Source organism: Fundulus heteroclitus, chromosome 17 (assembly GCF_011125445.2).
Source record: "Fundulus heteroclitus isolate FHET01 chromosome 17, MU-UCD_Fhet_4.1, whole genome shotgun sequence".
NCBI lineage: Eukaryota > Metazoa > Chordata > Actinopteri > Cyprinodontiformes > Fundulidae > Fundulus > Fundulus heteroclitus.
The window spans coordinates 4,384,287-4,400,315 of record NC_046377.1 but is presented as its reverse complement, the minus strand read 5'-3'; the positions used below and the strand labels follow the sequence as shown (position 1 = coordinate 4,400,315).

The window sequence follows — 16,029 nt, the reverse complement described above, 5'->3', positions numbered from 1 at the left end:
TTTGATTTTGGAAATGTATTGCAGATATACTTTTGCTACATGCAAACCGCAGACTTTATGCATATTGATCCTGAGAAACACTTTAAGCATACTGCTGAAGAATGAACCTCGAAGTAGATCCAAATTTGATCAAATCTAATATGCTTCTCTCAGGTAATACAAATGGAAATGACTGTACAATATCTGTTTCGGATGGCTGACAACAGAACTTGAATGTTACATATTACATTTTAAATTATACCATATCTTGAATAACCAAAAACTATGATGTGGGATGTACTACTTTTAAATCAGAACCAGTTAAATTAGACCTTACAGTGGTCATTGTCCCCTTAAAATATGCTAACAGGGAATACATTGGAAGTTGTGAGTTGATTTGTCTTCCTGCTACACAACAGAAACATACGCTGTAACACTTCCCTTAAAACATCAGGTTAAGTTAATAATGAGGGCTAAATGTTAGGATGGGACTGAGACTGGGCATACAGTAGATGATCCACTGAAAGATGATGCCTCAAAAGCTTGTTTTGGATCTTTTTCCTGTTTCTTAAAGGTGCGACTTTTAGATGCTGTTCATCTGCTGCACAAAACATTTTTAGGCCTGACGCTTGTTTTGTCCTTCGGCTTTTTTTAAGCTCACACTGTACAATGTGTTGTCATGGTCAGGTACAAGGACGGGGTTGAAAATTAGTGAAAAGAAAGCAAAACTCTGAGGTGAAACTTTGAAAGACCATGAGAAAACTTTGGACTATTGATAAAGATCCCCCAGGAAACAGATAACAGATTTTTTTGTACTAAACAAAAAAGAAAAGTAATGGAGAGTATAGAGACTATTAAAATTCCTAATACGGGTGAGCCTGTTTGTCATTCAGCATGCTCAGGCTGATGGTGTATGTTGATGTTTGCAAGTTAGATAGGAAGAGTTGTCTTCGAAAATCAACAAACTAATGGATGTATAATCCAAGTAGAAGTCAGAAGATCAGATAAATGTTTCACTGCGAATCCTGAAAGACAATCTATGCAAGCTACTGTTGGCACTGTGATCCTGATTTATTTTTACAAAAGACTATCACAGACTTCACTGACACCCGCAGTAAATGTGTCATCTTGTGAAAAACAGACAAGAGTCCTTTAAATAAAGACAAAGTGTTATTTGTCATGCGTTGTCGTCTCTATATGATTTTAAGACTCGAGAAGAACCAAAAGGTTTTAAAACGATGGTGTTTATGGATATCGAATGACTACACAACCTGAACAGTCGACATATCTGCACAGCGACCTTGCATTTTTTTGCATCAGTTTTCTCTCTGTGATTTGAATTAGCATTACTTAATTTGAAGTGTGTGCCTCCGTTTGCCTGAGGGCCAGACGGACAAAAGCAAATAGCTCATAGCCGTTCTATAGCTATGAGCTAATATAAAAACCAATGTAAAATAAAACTCAATGAATAACAAGACAACGGTAAAACTGCTGTTACAAAGCAACAGCATATGCTATATTGGTGTTAACGTATTTGCCCCCTTCCAAATCTCTTGCACGTGCAAAGTTACTCAAAAAGTTACTTGGGCATGTCTTACCTACATTTCCGGAAAAATCGTCTTCCATATCTTTAAGTATGCTAAAGAAATCTTTTTTTTTTTTTTTTAAACCCACACATCATGGCTGTATCAAAAGACATTTAAGAACAGCTGAAAACCGCTGACCTCCATCCTTTCTGAAAAGGGTTACAAAGCCTGTTCTAAGGCTTGGAGACTGCAGCGAACCACAGGGAGAGTAATTATCCACAAATGGACAAACGTGGAACAGTGGTGATGAACACTTGCTGGAGTCGTCAGCCCTACCAAAAGTGACCGCATGAGGGCTTGACAACTCATCCAGGAGGTCATGAAAGAACCCAGAATAACATCTAAAGCACCGCAGGCCTCAATGGGCTTAGTTAGGGTCAGTGTTCATGAAAACAAAAATAAGGGCAAAAATGGCTTCCATCGGAGAGATCCTAGGAGAGAACCACTGCTGACCCAAAACAACACAAAAACTTCTCTCATTTCCAAAAAAAAAAACATTTGTGATCCACAAGTAAAAGTATTCTGTGGATCGATGAGACAAAAGGTAAATTTCTTGGAAAGCACGTATCCTGGTACATCCAGAGTCAATCGAACAGCATTTCAAACAAGTCCCTGGAATTGATGGGGACATTAATGCTGCTCTCTAAGTGGAAAACTTGATGGAGAATGTCCAGATAAAAAGTCCTGTTTGGGACCTTATGCTCGAACACAGCTGGTTTATACATCAGAACAATGATCCAATGAACAGCAGAAAGTCTGCCTCTTAATGAAAATTAAGAATTAACAAAATTAAGGTTTTGGAGACTTAGACTGTTCCTGCTCAAAAAACTGTCTAATGTGGTTGAATTAAACAACTCTGCAGATAGACTGTGCCAGAATTCCTCCACAATAATGTTAAAGACTCATTACCAGTCATTGCACATGCCTGATGGCAGCTGTTGCCACCAAAAGCAGCAGAATCAGTTATTTAGGGGGCAATTACTTTTTTTTTTTTTTTTTTTTTTTTTTTTTTACATGGGGCCAGGTTGGTTTGGATTGCTTATTTACCTTTATAAAACATCACTCGAACACTGGATTTGGTATTTACTCAGATTTTCTTTGTCTGACATCAAAATTAGTTCCATAAGCTCAAATGCTTCATTTTGACACAAAAAAAAACAAGCTAAAACAGAACACATATTTAAGGGGACATTTAAGGGGACAGAGCCTTGTATTTGTGGGAAGTTAATGAGTTTATCACAGTAACTCATTAAAGCACACGTGCTCCAAATTTTCATCACTGACCCAGAAGTTTTAAACGAAAGTGACCCACCACCAGTGACCCAGTGCTTAGGCTGATGGCCCTGTATGGGGAGCTTCCATGGTACCCTAGTTTCACTCAACTTAACATTAAAGACAACTGGACATGATGGAAACTGGATCGAACCCAAAAGCTCCATTCTGAGGCTTCCCGCTTGGCCTTGTTTCCTGGACAGAGCGAAAGAGCAAAACCCATATGTCAGACAATATCATGCCCTGTGAAGCATGCCGCTCCAGTGATATCTGACAGAGAAGAGGGAAGGAGCACACACCACCATACACACACACACACACACTGACACACACACACACACACACACGCAATCCGATTTAAAGGCCGCGCTTTTGCGGACGGCCGCTGTGGCAGATGAAGAAACGGCAGCACAATGCAGTTGTCTTGTTCAGGAGAAAGTTGTACAACGACGGTAAAGAATTGCGTAACCCATCTTTGCAGGAAATGTAGTTCTTTTATTTTTAGAGCTAAATAAGGAAGTATGGAACTGAATGCCGTGCGTGCGTTTGCATCGCCGGGTCTCAACGGGCCACAGAGCGAGGTCGCTGCTCCTCTCATGGCCTGACATTGTTAGTGGGGATGCGATCGCCTTCTCTCTGTGAAGTACACACTCAGGCACACCATTCAAGCTATCGCCTGCTCTTTGTCCCCTTTCCAGATGGCATGTTGGTCTTTCCTCTTCTGTTCGATCCTCATGGTCCCACAGTACTGGGTCTCTGGGCTGGCTGAAGCCATATGTCCAAACTGAACTGACCCAACTCGCACCTCACTGTCTATTTGTCCGCCTGACTACTTTTCCTGCTGACCCTTTCTCTTTCTGTCATTTCTGGAAGCTAACTTTTACTCTAAGTTAGTTTTTCTAGGTTGGTATACATATTTTGAAAGAGCTGTGGGGGTCAAAAAAGATTACAGTGGTGTTTTTTTCATTAAAACAAACTCATTTATATCCTGTAAAAATTGTAAACTCCATATGTCTCTTGTCTCAGCTGTTCTCTCAATTCTCCCCTGGCATACATTTTAAACAAACAATCTCGTTGTCCCTGTGCAGTCTGATGTTCTTTACTGTTACCATGAACCTTTTAGGTTCTATCAACCATCCAGACCTCAGTGTTCCAGTTTGCACTAATTTAACCTTCAATGTGGGAAAAAAATAGAAATCTCCACAATTAAAGAGCATCTAAACAGTTTCTACTGGACAATAACAGCATCTAGGCGCTCACCTCAAGTCACTTGTTTTCATAAAAAATGCACTTACTTTACTTGGTAAATGTGTCCTAAATATATAATTGTTCACAGGGGATCTGGAAAAAAACTGGACAAACTTTTCTTTCTCAATTTTAGACCATGGCTATTACCAATTTTTTTAGACAAATCAAATACTACCGTATATAGGAATATTTAAATAAGCTTAGTAATAACATTTTGTATTTGACCTGTTTTAATCAACATATTAATGTTATTTCAATCCGTGAATTCATTTATTTGTAAGATATACAGTGTGTGATACACAAAAAGTATTGATACAGATTTTGTTAGGTTACAAACATACACTAAATATATATTATTTTGAATTTATAATATAGAGCCACACAAAGAAGTGCATAGTTGGGAAGAGAAGGCAAAATAATATTTGAGGATTTTTGTTTCCAATCTATAGAATCAGAAAACTGGACCATTTGTATTCAGTCTTCTTTATTATGATAACCATGAACAAAGTAAAAGTCTCCAGAATTCGAGCCCCACCTGAGTGTAATGACATGTTTAAATCCAGCTGGTCTGTTCAGGCCACAGTGGTTTGTTAGAGAAAATTAGTGAACAAACAGCATCATAAGGACTAAGAACCACAGCAGAAAGGTCAGACAGTGAGGAGTATCAAAGCAGAGTGAACTTTTAAAACATGCTAAGCTTTGAATACCGCACACAACCCATTATCCAAAGATAAAAAGCTTATGGCACAACTATAAACCTACCAAGACCACCTACTCCCACAGACCATGTAAAGAGAGGCTTAATCAGAGAAGCAGCAAAGAGGCTCATGGTAACCCTGGAGGAGATGCAAAGATCTACAACTAAGGTGGGAGAATCTTTTGACGGTTCAACAATCATTCATGCACTTCACAAATCTGGCCTTCAGGGAAAAGTGACAAACAGAAAGCTATTGTTGGAAGTAAGCCATATGAAATTCTGTTTACAGTTTGCCAAAAAACCATATGGGGGACACAGCAAACATATGGATGAAGTGACTCTGGTCAGAATAAATGACAAAAAAGTGAGGTTTTTGGCCTACATGCAAAATACTCCAAAACGTAGAACCACAACAACAGGGGCATTTGTTAGCATTAAACATATTTATGTGTTAGAATGTCCCAGTCAAAGCCCAGAACAACTCAGCAAGATGTGAAAACATTTCAACACAGAAAACTGCACCCAGTTTTACTGGGATGATGCTATCTGGCACAAAGTAAAAACACAATGGACAAAAACGTCAGTTTTAAGATTATGTAAAGCTATTAGAAACCTACCCCGAAAACATATCTATGTAATTGCTGAGAATGGAAGCTGTAAAAGTTCTGGTTAGAGGAAACTGATTAAAGATGCACATCACACTTTTCAGATTTTCATAAATAAAAACCTCTGACAGCAATGCATTGTTTTCTTTCCACTACACCATTTTGCACTACTTTCTTAATCACAATCATATATAATCATAATCAAATTTGATGATGTTTGTATCTGTAACAAGACAAAATGTAAATAGGTTCCAAATTAATACCTTTGCAAACCCACTGTGGTCTCAAGTGTTTTAAGCAGTCAACAAGAATACAAAGACCACTATATAAATACAGTCTATTTACCATTCAGGAAATGCTCACTTTATTGGCCAACAGCGCTATTATTAGTACTTTTAATAAAACATCATCTACTTGTCATCTCCTGAAACAATGTGTTGCTATTTTATACTTTTTACTACATTAAGTTATTAGTCTCAATTCCTCTGCTGTTTTTATTGCAACGGTTTTGTAAGGAGAGAAATTCCTGGTATGTTTTTAATAGAGTGATTATAGCTTGCAGGGTATTTATGGAGAAGGAAGTTTCAGCCTGGCACTTCCTCTTCCTATTAATCCTTTTCGTTCTTCCATTGTTCTCATATAAATTAAATGTACAGCTTTATGTTTTCAGTTTTGTGGACGTAAAAGACAGATTTGGAACACAGCTCATCTAACTCTTCTAGCTTTTTCCATAAAAAAGCATCTTGTTTGAATAGCGTGAGTTAAATATGGAGGAAAGTGCTTCGGAATGCAGGTGAGAAAATAGCGTAAATCTTATATTACTCTATCTAATTCTTTGCCTTATGTTTTTTTTTCCACCTACATACAACATGTGTGTGAAAAAGAGAGGTATGAAAATAGTCGCTGACCTACAAGCGTCCCGGTGGAGGTGGCTCTGCTGCAGAGGGAATACCCATCAGAGACTCGGCCAACCCTGGCGAAGATGACAGAGGAAGATTTAGCTGCATAACCAGCTGACAGGAAAACTCCTTGACACAAGAAATACTCCGAAATAAACCACCTTTAAACAGATGCAACATTTGCATACACTTCTATTAACGTTTTGTTAAATGTCCCTCATCATGTTGCAGAGGAACCGCATATTTTTATAGCCATAAGCGAGGTCTTGGTATAGCTTCAGCTGAATATTCAGCGACTGCTTTTATCAGAAATAGGAGAAGTTTAAACTGGGGGGGGGGGGGTTCTTGGCAAGGAGCGGGCTTTTAAGTACAGTCAGTTGGTATTCAATAAGTTTGAAGTCAGGGGGAATATAAAAAGTTTAATGTTAAGCTGCTTTATCAACCCCAAAAACAAAGTTTTTTTATGTGTGTTTAGAGTCTTTGTCCTGCGGCTCCAATGCATTTGACCTCTTAACAGTCATTCCTCATTAAAAAGAAACACTCACTGCACCCTGGTAGATTCTACAGCCACAAATTAAAAGTGGCCTATTTATTTAAATTTTTGTTAATAAAAAGGTTAAGAGGAACGGTTGAAAGGTATCATGATGAGCCCAAAATGATTATGTCATTTAGACACTGACACATTTCTGACCAGAACTGCAGTGCTTAAATAGAAATGTGGTGAAGGCGGCTGAAATAAACCAGTGTTCCAAGAAAAAAAGGAAAATCAAGAATGACACCACTGACCGCAGGAAACCCCTGACAAGAGAAATAAGAAATAAAAAAGGCAAACCAAAGATATTCAAATTATAGTAGGAGAGTAAAAAAAAAAAGTTTAAAGATGTGTAATAATTTATAAAACACTAGCCGTTTTAATCCACTATACAGCACTTTGAAGAACTGATTACGCTGATACTTCTTTTCTACAAATCCATTAGAAGTGTCCAGAATAAGTCGTCATTCTGGAAAATGCATCCAACATAAGCAATAGATGTTCTGGTTCATGAAAGCCATGTAAAACTATTTAGAAATATCAAGTGGCTAATGCTGCAGTTCGTTTTGTTTCGACTGTTTCGATGTTTCAGCTTACTGCAACAGAGACCAGATGAGCTGCAGTCTTTCCCCCTTTATGATTCTGCAAACCAAGTCAAGCCACAGCAGTTCTGTAAGTTCTGTTTGAGGAAACTAAAGCAACAGCCTGAGGCTGTTAGTTTAGCTTAGTGTAAAGGCTTGAAGCACGGGGAAACAGCCTGCCTCTGTCAAAAGAAATAACCATTTGGACTCTCCACATGGCTGCTTGACATACTCACAATGACAACAAAACCCAAGAAAGTCTCAAGCAACAAAGAAATAGCCCCAAATATGCAATAAAATTACAAATTTACATTTTCACAACATGTTAATCACATAGCTTTAGGGGGTCATTACCCCCCCCCCCCCCACACACACACACACACACACACACACACACACACACACACACATCTTTTTTAGTGCAGAGCCAAATTTACCTAATGTTGACTTAAATAGTTGTCAGTTTCAGACAAATCAGGTCAATCAGGTGTACTTTAACACAATATCTACACCCCTGTCAATGAACTTCAGTATCTCAACCACAAAATATATATATATTACAAGTGCACATCAATATATTATGGTATATCAAATTGGCCAGATATGTTAGAGTCAGCCTTGTAGGCCACCTTCCTCGAGCAGATCTTTTCAACTTTGCTCATAAACTGTCTATGGGATGGACACCATGGGTTTGGATGGTTTAATAAGTAATAAAATGTGTTATTACATAATAATGCATTGTTGGCAGGATTACCATAGCTGTCAATCTGGAGGATCCTTTTGTGCACAAGCTTTAAATTCCTCGTTGATGTCTTGAGGACTTTCCACCTAATGTTCTTTCCTCGTGTATATTGAAAACCTCACCGGTCCCTTCTGAAGCAGAACACTAACATTATGCTGCCCCCCCTTTATTCACAACAGAGATGGTTGCAAGCTTCTGTTTTCCTCCAAATGGAACAACAACCAATGTGGCCAAACCTTTTAGTTTTTTGTCTTACTAGACCATAGGACATGTCTCCTAAAATTACAGCCGTGTGTTGCTTTTTAAATAACGCCTCTTAACAGCTTCAGTGAACGCATTTTGCACCAAAATACGTTCCCAGAAACTGTCTTTGTGAACAATATTATGGCTGGACATTCATAGTGTTTATACTTGCATATATTGTTAGAACAGATGAACATGGCACCCTCAGGTATCTGGAAAGTGCCCCAAGAGATGAACCAGACTTCAGTCTTTTGATCTTTCCATTATGTAACATAAGAAATCAGTGGGTTTGACTTAACAGAAAAGGTTAATCTAACTTAACGTCAGTGATTTTAAAAAAAAATGGTGGTGTGTTTCTATACAGGGTACTTATATCTGGTCTCACCTGTATGCATTGAATGCAAGTAAAATGTGACCACATTGAAATGTGTAGTGCTACCTCGCAATTTCACAATGCAGCCCCTGGGAACACAAACACAGCTAAAAAAAAAAAAAAAAAAAAAGCTAAGGATCAAAAGAGGCCATAGCCTGTAAAAGAAAAGTTTGGGTGAAAATCCAGATCAGTGGATCTCCTCTTGGCATCCCTCAACTGCTTCGGTGCCACATCCAGTCACAAAACCAGGACCTACCTTCCCTCGTTCCAACCCAACACCTCCCCCGAAACATCCGCCATTAGATAAAGACACACACACACACATGCAGCAGCAGCACGCACATACACACACACACACACGCATACAGTTCCATTTATTTCTCTTTAAAAAGGTCACCATTCTCTCTGGCTTAGCGCCCTGCGCTATTGATAATTTTATGCATAAACAAATGGCAAATTTGTGCCACATAAATATGTATTAGCAATTAATAATGGTGGTGTGTGAGGGGACGCCAGGTGCATGGCGAGTGGGACCGGCTGGCTGCTAGTGAAGTCGCTGAGCTGGACTGGTGGCTTTATGCTGCTAGCTGGTCTCCCTCTCCTCCACTGTGTCTGCACAATTACCACTCCACAATGCCCACAATACACACACACACACACACACACACACACACACACACACACACACACACACACAGACCTAGAGCAGATGTGCGTTCAACAAAAGAGAATGTTAAGCCATAAACAGAAAAATATACACGTTTATAGTTTCATTCCTAGTCTATTTAATTAGAAATAGATTTGCTCTGATGTACAAACGAGCCGCTGTACGCTCAAAGACAAATCAGATAGGAACGAGGGAAAGGCCTGAGGGAGAAAAGGCACAAGAGAGGTAATGTTCTCTTACTCTCTCCCACCTGGAAAACAATGCATCCATTATTGTACTTCTCGCAGACCACTGAGAGTGGGCCACAGCTCTCTGGGGCAGCCGAGTTAAAAATATTTTCAGCAAAACAAATATTGCGATATTAAAAGTGGGTCAGGCTGAGAAGGTCACGGATTGCGTATGCTTAATGCTACGTACCTACATTATTAAGCTGCCTGTTCATGCGAAAGTCTGTCTTATGCATGTGTAGATGTTCAGGAGCTGAACAAGGATGAATCAATTAGAAAGAGTCAATCCAAGAAAAAAAAACTTTTTTTCACTTGCTTGGTATGAATTGCTGTAGGGACATAAAATATTGAAATGTTGCATTCAAATGTGAACCTGACAAAAGTATAATGGCTTGCAGATGTGCACTGCTCCAAAAACTAAAAGAAACACTGAAAACATTAGATCCCAGTTGAAGAGAAACTAAACATGCTGGATACCCGCGCTGATGTGGATTGGGTACTGCGTTAGGAACAAAAGGATGCCGCATCATTTTATTCAAATAATTTACCCACAGAGAGCTCTGGCGGTACTCATCCTGTTCCTCCTTGCACAAAGGGAGAGATACCGGTCCTGTTGATGGGTTGAGGACCTCCAACAGCCCTGTCCAGCTCTCCTAGAGTAACTGCTTGTCCCCTGGAATCTCCTCCATGCTCTTGAGATTGTGCTGGGAGACAGTCAACCTTTCACCAATGGGACATATTGATGTGCTCTCCTGGTGGAGTTTGACTGCCACTGCAGCCTCCGTAGGGACAAGGTATCGCCCCATGATATCAGTGGAGACTCTGAGCCTGGTCAAACGCAAAGCTACTGAAAAGGAGTCGAAAAATGAGGAGGGCAGAAAAAATGTTTGTGGCCTCCACCTGCAGAACTATTCCTGTTTTTGGTGTTGTCTCATTGTTGCTCCTTTAGTGCACCTGTTCTCAGTTTCGTTACCACCAAATCAGCCGATACGGATTAACAACCCCCTCTACTACTGACCTGATCAATATACCTGAAGTTTAACTGACTTGCTATAATTATATATAATAAAAAGCGCCCCTTTCATGTTTTTGAGCAGTGTATTTAGACCCTTGACCAATTTCTTTTCCACAACTAATATTTAGCAACAAACCTCAATATATTTTATTGGGATTTAACCTGATAAACCAAAAGTAGTTCATATTTTTGAAGCAGAATGGAAGAATATATATGGCTTTTACATTTTTTTAACAAATATAAACATAAAGAAATGTGTGCATTTATATTTAGTTCATTTTATTCTGATACATAAAAAGTTGAATAAGTAAACAAAGCCGAATATAATATCAGTATAAATCCAGCTTTTCTGTGAATATAATAAAACAGCATTATAAAGTCTGTAGATGTTTGAAGCAGTGTTAGAGAGCAAAACAATACCCCAAACTTTGTATAACTCCTGTGGCACTTTTCAATCTATGGCATACCTGAAACACTACCACAGTAGTTAAAGAGAGCAATAATCAGAGGCATATCCAAAAATCTGTGCCATCTTTGGAGGAGTTGCACAGAACAGTAGCAAAAGAGACCCAAGATTGAAAGAAACCTTAAGAATTCATTTTTGCTGTGAGCCACATTTAGGGGAACATCGCAAACTTGTGAAAGAAGCTGCTGTGGTCAGAGTAGACCAGAACTACACTTTGTGTGGTGGAAAATGAGCAATGTCAATCACCGTTACCGCACTGTCCCCACAATGAAACATAGTGGTGGCAGAATTTTGTTTTGGGGATTGCTTTTTTTTCAGCTGTGACAGGGATGCTGGGCAGAGCTGATGGGAAGATGGATGGAGTGAACTACAACGCAATACGGAGAAACAGTGGCAGGGAAAAAAAGCAGTGAGACCGTCTGTGGAGCTTTCACCTACTACCAGGATAATGACCCGAAACACAAAGGCAGAGATGCAATCGAATGGTTCATATCGAAGCACATTCTTGTGTTAGAATGGTCCTGTCAAAGTTCAGACCTAGATCTAAATGAGACTGGACATGTTGGACTGAACATTGATATTTCTAGTTGCTCCTTTTAATTTGATAGAGCTTGAACTTCCTTGCAGGAAAGAAGGTGGAAACATTCTAATCCTTAAATGCAAAACCAGAAGAGACAAAGCAAAATATTTGCAGATTCTAACAAGTACTGACATATTTTTATTTCTTTAAGTTCTTGAAAATCATGTGTTGTTTTTCTTCCACTTAAGCGTCATGCACTACATTGTGTTTTTCTAAAATATGCTAATAAAACATACGCTTGGTTTGTGGTTATATGGCAAAATACGAAAACGGCCTAAAGTACAATTAATTTTGCAAGGTACTGCATACAAGTATAGGAAGAAAGCTTATGGAAAGGAAAATCAGCACATGATCATTTCAAAATAGTGGCTTATATTTGCGCGTCTGTTTGATTATGCGTGTTTGTGTGTTCTGACGTCCGTCTGGTGTGGCGAGCGCAGGCTGGCTCCCCTGTAGAGCACAATCACTCTGCTTGGCTAAACACAATCACACAACCTCAACCCGACTCACATGGCCCACTGAGGGGCAAAAAAAAAAAACAGAGAGGAGTAAGTCTACATGGATGTACATATATGTCTGTCTGTGCGTTCATCTGTGTGTGCGCGCGAGTGTTTCGAGTGTGTCCGTGTCCTAGGAGGACTTAGAGGACAAAAGGCAGCCCCATCTGTTCCATTGTCACAGGGTCTTTAATACGGATCAGATAAACATGACATTTGGGATAAGCAGCCAAGCTCACATTATAAACCCTGACATCAGCACCGTGCCCACCGCTCTGTGTGTGCGCGCTATTAAACCGAAAAATCAGGGCCCATTTACCTGTATGTATGGGGTGCATTCATTTTTTCTCTTCCTCCCACTGATTTTATCACCTCCTACTGTGTTTATTTGTCTGACTTGTATAACCCCTACCCCATTCTACAATTTGTAGTTAAGACTAACATGCTGGATGAGGACTGGCTATGGGAGGATTAGCGGTGCATTGGCCTAATCAGGAGGGGCAATCAGACTATTCTCTGTCATAACAACAACCAGTCAGGAGGGACACACATCTGCCTATTGAGATCAGCTCTAAATCCATAATAGTGATTAAACATCTGGTTATTTGGGGATCACTGCTATCAAGCAGAGAGAATGGGACAGTTGCAGATGGCAAACTTGTAGTTAACCCTTTTAGGCGTTGGAAGACGGGGAGATGCACGATATCCAGAGCCACATGGCTCCCGCTAATGGCTGAACCCCCTCAACAACCAATGATTGCTCATACTTTTTGATGATCAATAATAAATGTACAACTACTGAGTGGTAAATGTCCAGTACAAACAGACACTGAATGAAATCAGATATCATTCAGCATGGCTCTTTTGTTGGAACCAACCCTAAAAATCTTTTCCTTCTGACTGACGGCTGGCGTTGAGATGAACATTCCTGGGGGTCCTGGCCCTGGTGCAAAGTCTACTGGGGTATGCAGGTGCTCATAACTGCCTGGACACCCTTTATTTTCCACAACATCAGCTTTAAGGCAGATAGATTTACTTTCCATAGAGAAAGCCATGAATGCTTTCTTCATGGCAAATTCTTCTATTGTCAGATCAATTTGAAATTGGTAACCTAATTCTATTTTTTTTTTTTTCAGGCTACTAGAACCCGGGGGAAAAAGAGCTACTGTGAGGTTTTGGAGGTTTCTGATTATGGTTTTGATTTAGATTCATGTTTTTCTTGTCATTCATTTATGTTCTATAGCTCTTGCCGTGTTATTAGTTTTGCCATTTTGGTTTTGCCATAAGGTTCACTTCTTCACGTTTTACATGTTAAATGGTTTTCCTAGTTACTGCATTGTCTTACTATTTGCCTTTTAGTTGTTTCTTGCATTCATTTTTACTTGGAGTCGTGTGTTGGTGTTTTCGGTCATATTATATCGTTGTAGATCTTTACAGCTCCATTCATGCTTTTTTCAGTTTGTCACCTGCTGCCATAGCCACAACCAGTTATGCTGTTCACCTGTTGGACTGCCATTACAGTCATGCTTGCCACCTGTTCTCCCTGCTATTTAAAACTCCCACTTTTCATGTATTTCCTGCTGGATTATACCGTTAGCTTTGCCAAGTCTGTTTAGTCCAAGCCAAGCCTAGCCTATTTGCATTCATGCTGGTTTTTGTTTCACTGCTCTCATCACTAAGTTTTTACTTTTATATATTTATTTATCTTGAATTTATTTAGCATCCACTTGTATGTACAGGATCATTATTTTACATGGGTATTTAATTAGAAACAAATCTCGAGACACTATATACACAGTGATATAATTCCCACAAACACCCACCCTCCCCATATCATTCCAAATTTGTATGCAATTAGAAACTAGTTTTCACTTTTCATTAAATCATTTTACCCACCAAATTACTCCTGCCTCCCTGCATTTGGGTCCTGCATTTAAGAATCACTCGCCTGACAGCTAAACCACATAAACATACAATGATGTAACGTCCAGTCGTCTATCAATGTATCAAAGGTACATGTACTTGTGCCAAGATGGTCAAACATTTAGGCACCAATGTTGCGTTCTGAAAAACTCTGCAAAGTTTAGTTTTACTGTGAGGGCTCCCTTTAATTTTATATTGCAGTGCACTGTGATCAGATTCATGTTTATTTATTGAAATATCCTTTTTTTGGCTTCAATAATTTAAAAAAGTCAAGCTGTGAAAATTCCACCTGCTGAGTAAATGCTATAAAACAGAGCCAGATGGAGTTGCAGTAACAATGGTTATCACCAAAGAAGTCTCCACACGAACCCACACAAATACACCACCGAGCGTTGTTTTAAACATGCCAAATGCATAGGAGGCAGCGTACTGCAAAACTAAAATCTCTGTCACTCAATCAGATCCCTTCAAAACAACCACGGGGTCCCCGGAGTATTGTGAGGGCGTGTGGAGGCCACAAACATTTTTCCCCCCATCACATTTTTTGACTGCTTTCCAGTAGTTTTGCATTTGACCAGCATCAGTGTCAGTGCTGGTTGTGTGAGGCGATTCCTGGACCCTACAGGGGCGACTGTGGCTTGATGGGTTGAGTAGTCGTCTGGCAACCAGAAGGTTGTGGGTTCGATTCCAGCTTCCCCTTGCTACATGTCGCTGTGCCCTTGGGCAAGGCACTTAACCCCAAGTTGCCTACCGAGCTGCGTCTTGGTGTATAAATGTGTGCGCGTTAGTGAGAGCGACTGGGTGAATGTGGCTATAGTGTACAGCGCTTTGGGTGGTCAGCATGACTGGAAAAGCGCTATATAAGTTCAGTCCATTTACCATTTACCATTTACAGCAACAGCCTCAAGAGGATGGAGGAGATTGCAGGAGGCAAGCTGTTAAAGTACTTTAAGAGAGCTGGATGGGGTGTTGGAGGTCCTTGATCCATCAACTGGACCGGTATCTGCTGCTTTGTGCAAGGAGAACCAGAAAGAGCCCAACAAAGTGACCTTCAGCGGACCAATGGCTCGAATGTCTCTGACCAAGCCATTAGAAATAGACTTCATGAAGGTGACCTGAGGGGCCAGCATCCTCTAGTGAGCCCTGTGCTCAGGCCTGTTTAGGATAAGCAATCGCACCCTGACTGCCGTTAGGTATTGGGAGGAAATCCTTGGACCCTTTGTTAGACCCTTTGCTGCTGCACCTCCTGATGCAGTTCAGTGCAGGCAGTTCATGGAGGATGAGGGAATTGATACCACTGACAGACCTCCACGCTCTCCTGACAAAACCCCAACGAAACATCTCTAGGACATCATTTTTAGGTCGATCTGATAGCAGGTTGACCCTCAGACTGTGGTGGAGCTCAGTGATGGTCTGGTCAGGATCTGGTAGGAGATACACAAGGACTCTGTCATCTTATAAGGAGCATCCTCTGATGTCAGGCATGGATATCCATCGTGATTTTTTTTTTTTTCCAACTAAGAACTGACAAGTTTCAAAGGCATCCTCTATTTATTTTTGTGGAGCGGCGTATAGTGGGAGTAAACATTTTGCCAAAATATTAACGGCAGAGTTAGCTTCGGTTTTGTTTCCTTTTGTCTCGCCCCCACAAAAATAAGCGCAACCACCCACTGCCACCACATTCTGTGCAGTCTGAAGCTGTGGACCAAAGTACCTGACTGCACAAACCCCCCCCCCCCCCCCCAAAATCACACACAGAAAACACAAGCACACGTGTGTCTAACATAAGTGAAAACTGACCCCCAATGGATACCCCCGAGGATTTAGTGAATGAATGCGCGCGCGTTCTTCGCCGAGCCCTGTGAATCTGGGTTTCCTCTCCGGCGACGCATGTGTG

General features: G+C 40.3%; 1 long non-coding RNA gene across 1 annotated transcript in view; it reads right to left on the bottom strand.

The window, feature by feature from the left end:
* The window catches only part of LOC118566638, a 114,422-nt gene that overhangs the window by 39,357 nt on the left and 59,036 nt on the right, over window positions 1–16,029 (bottom strand). Inside the window, exon 3 of the long non-coding RNA XR_004933173.1 lies at window positions 6,296–6,360. This is a non-coding gene — a long non-coding RNA (uncharacterized LOC118566638). The remainder of the gene's footprint in view (window positions 1–6,295; window positions 6,361–16,029) is intronic.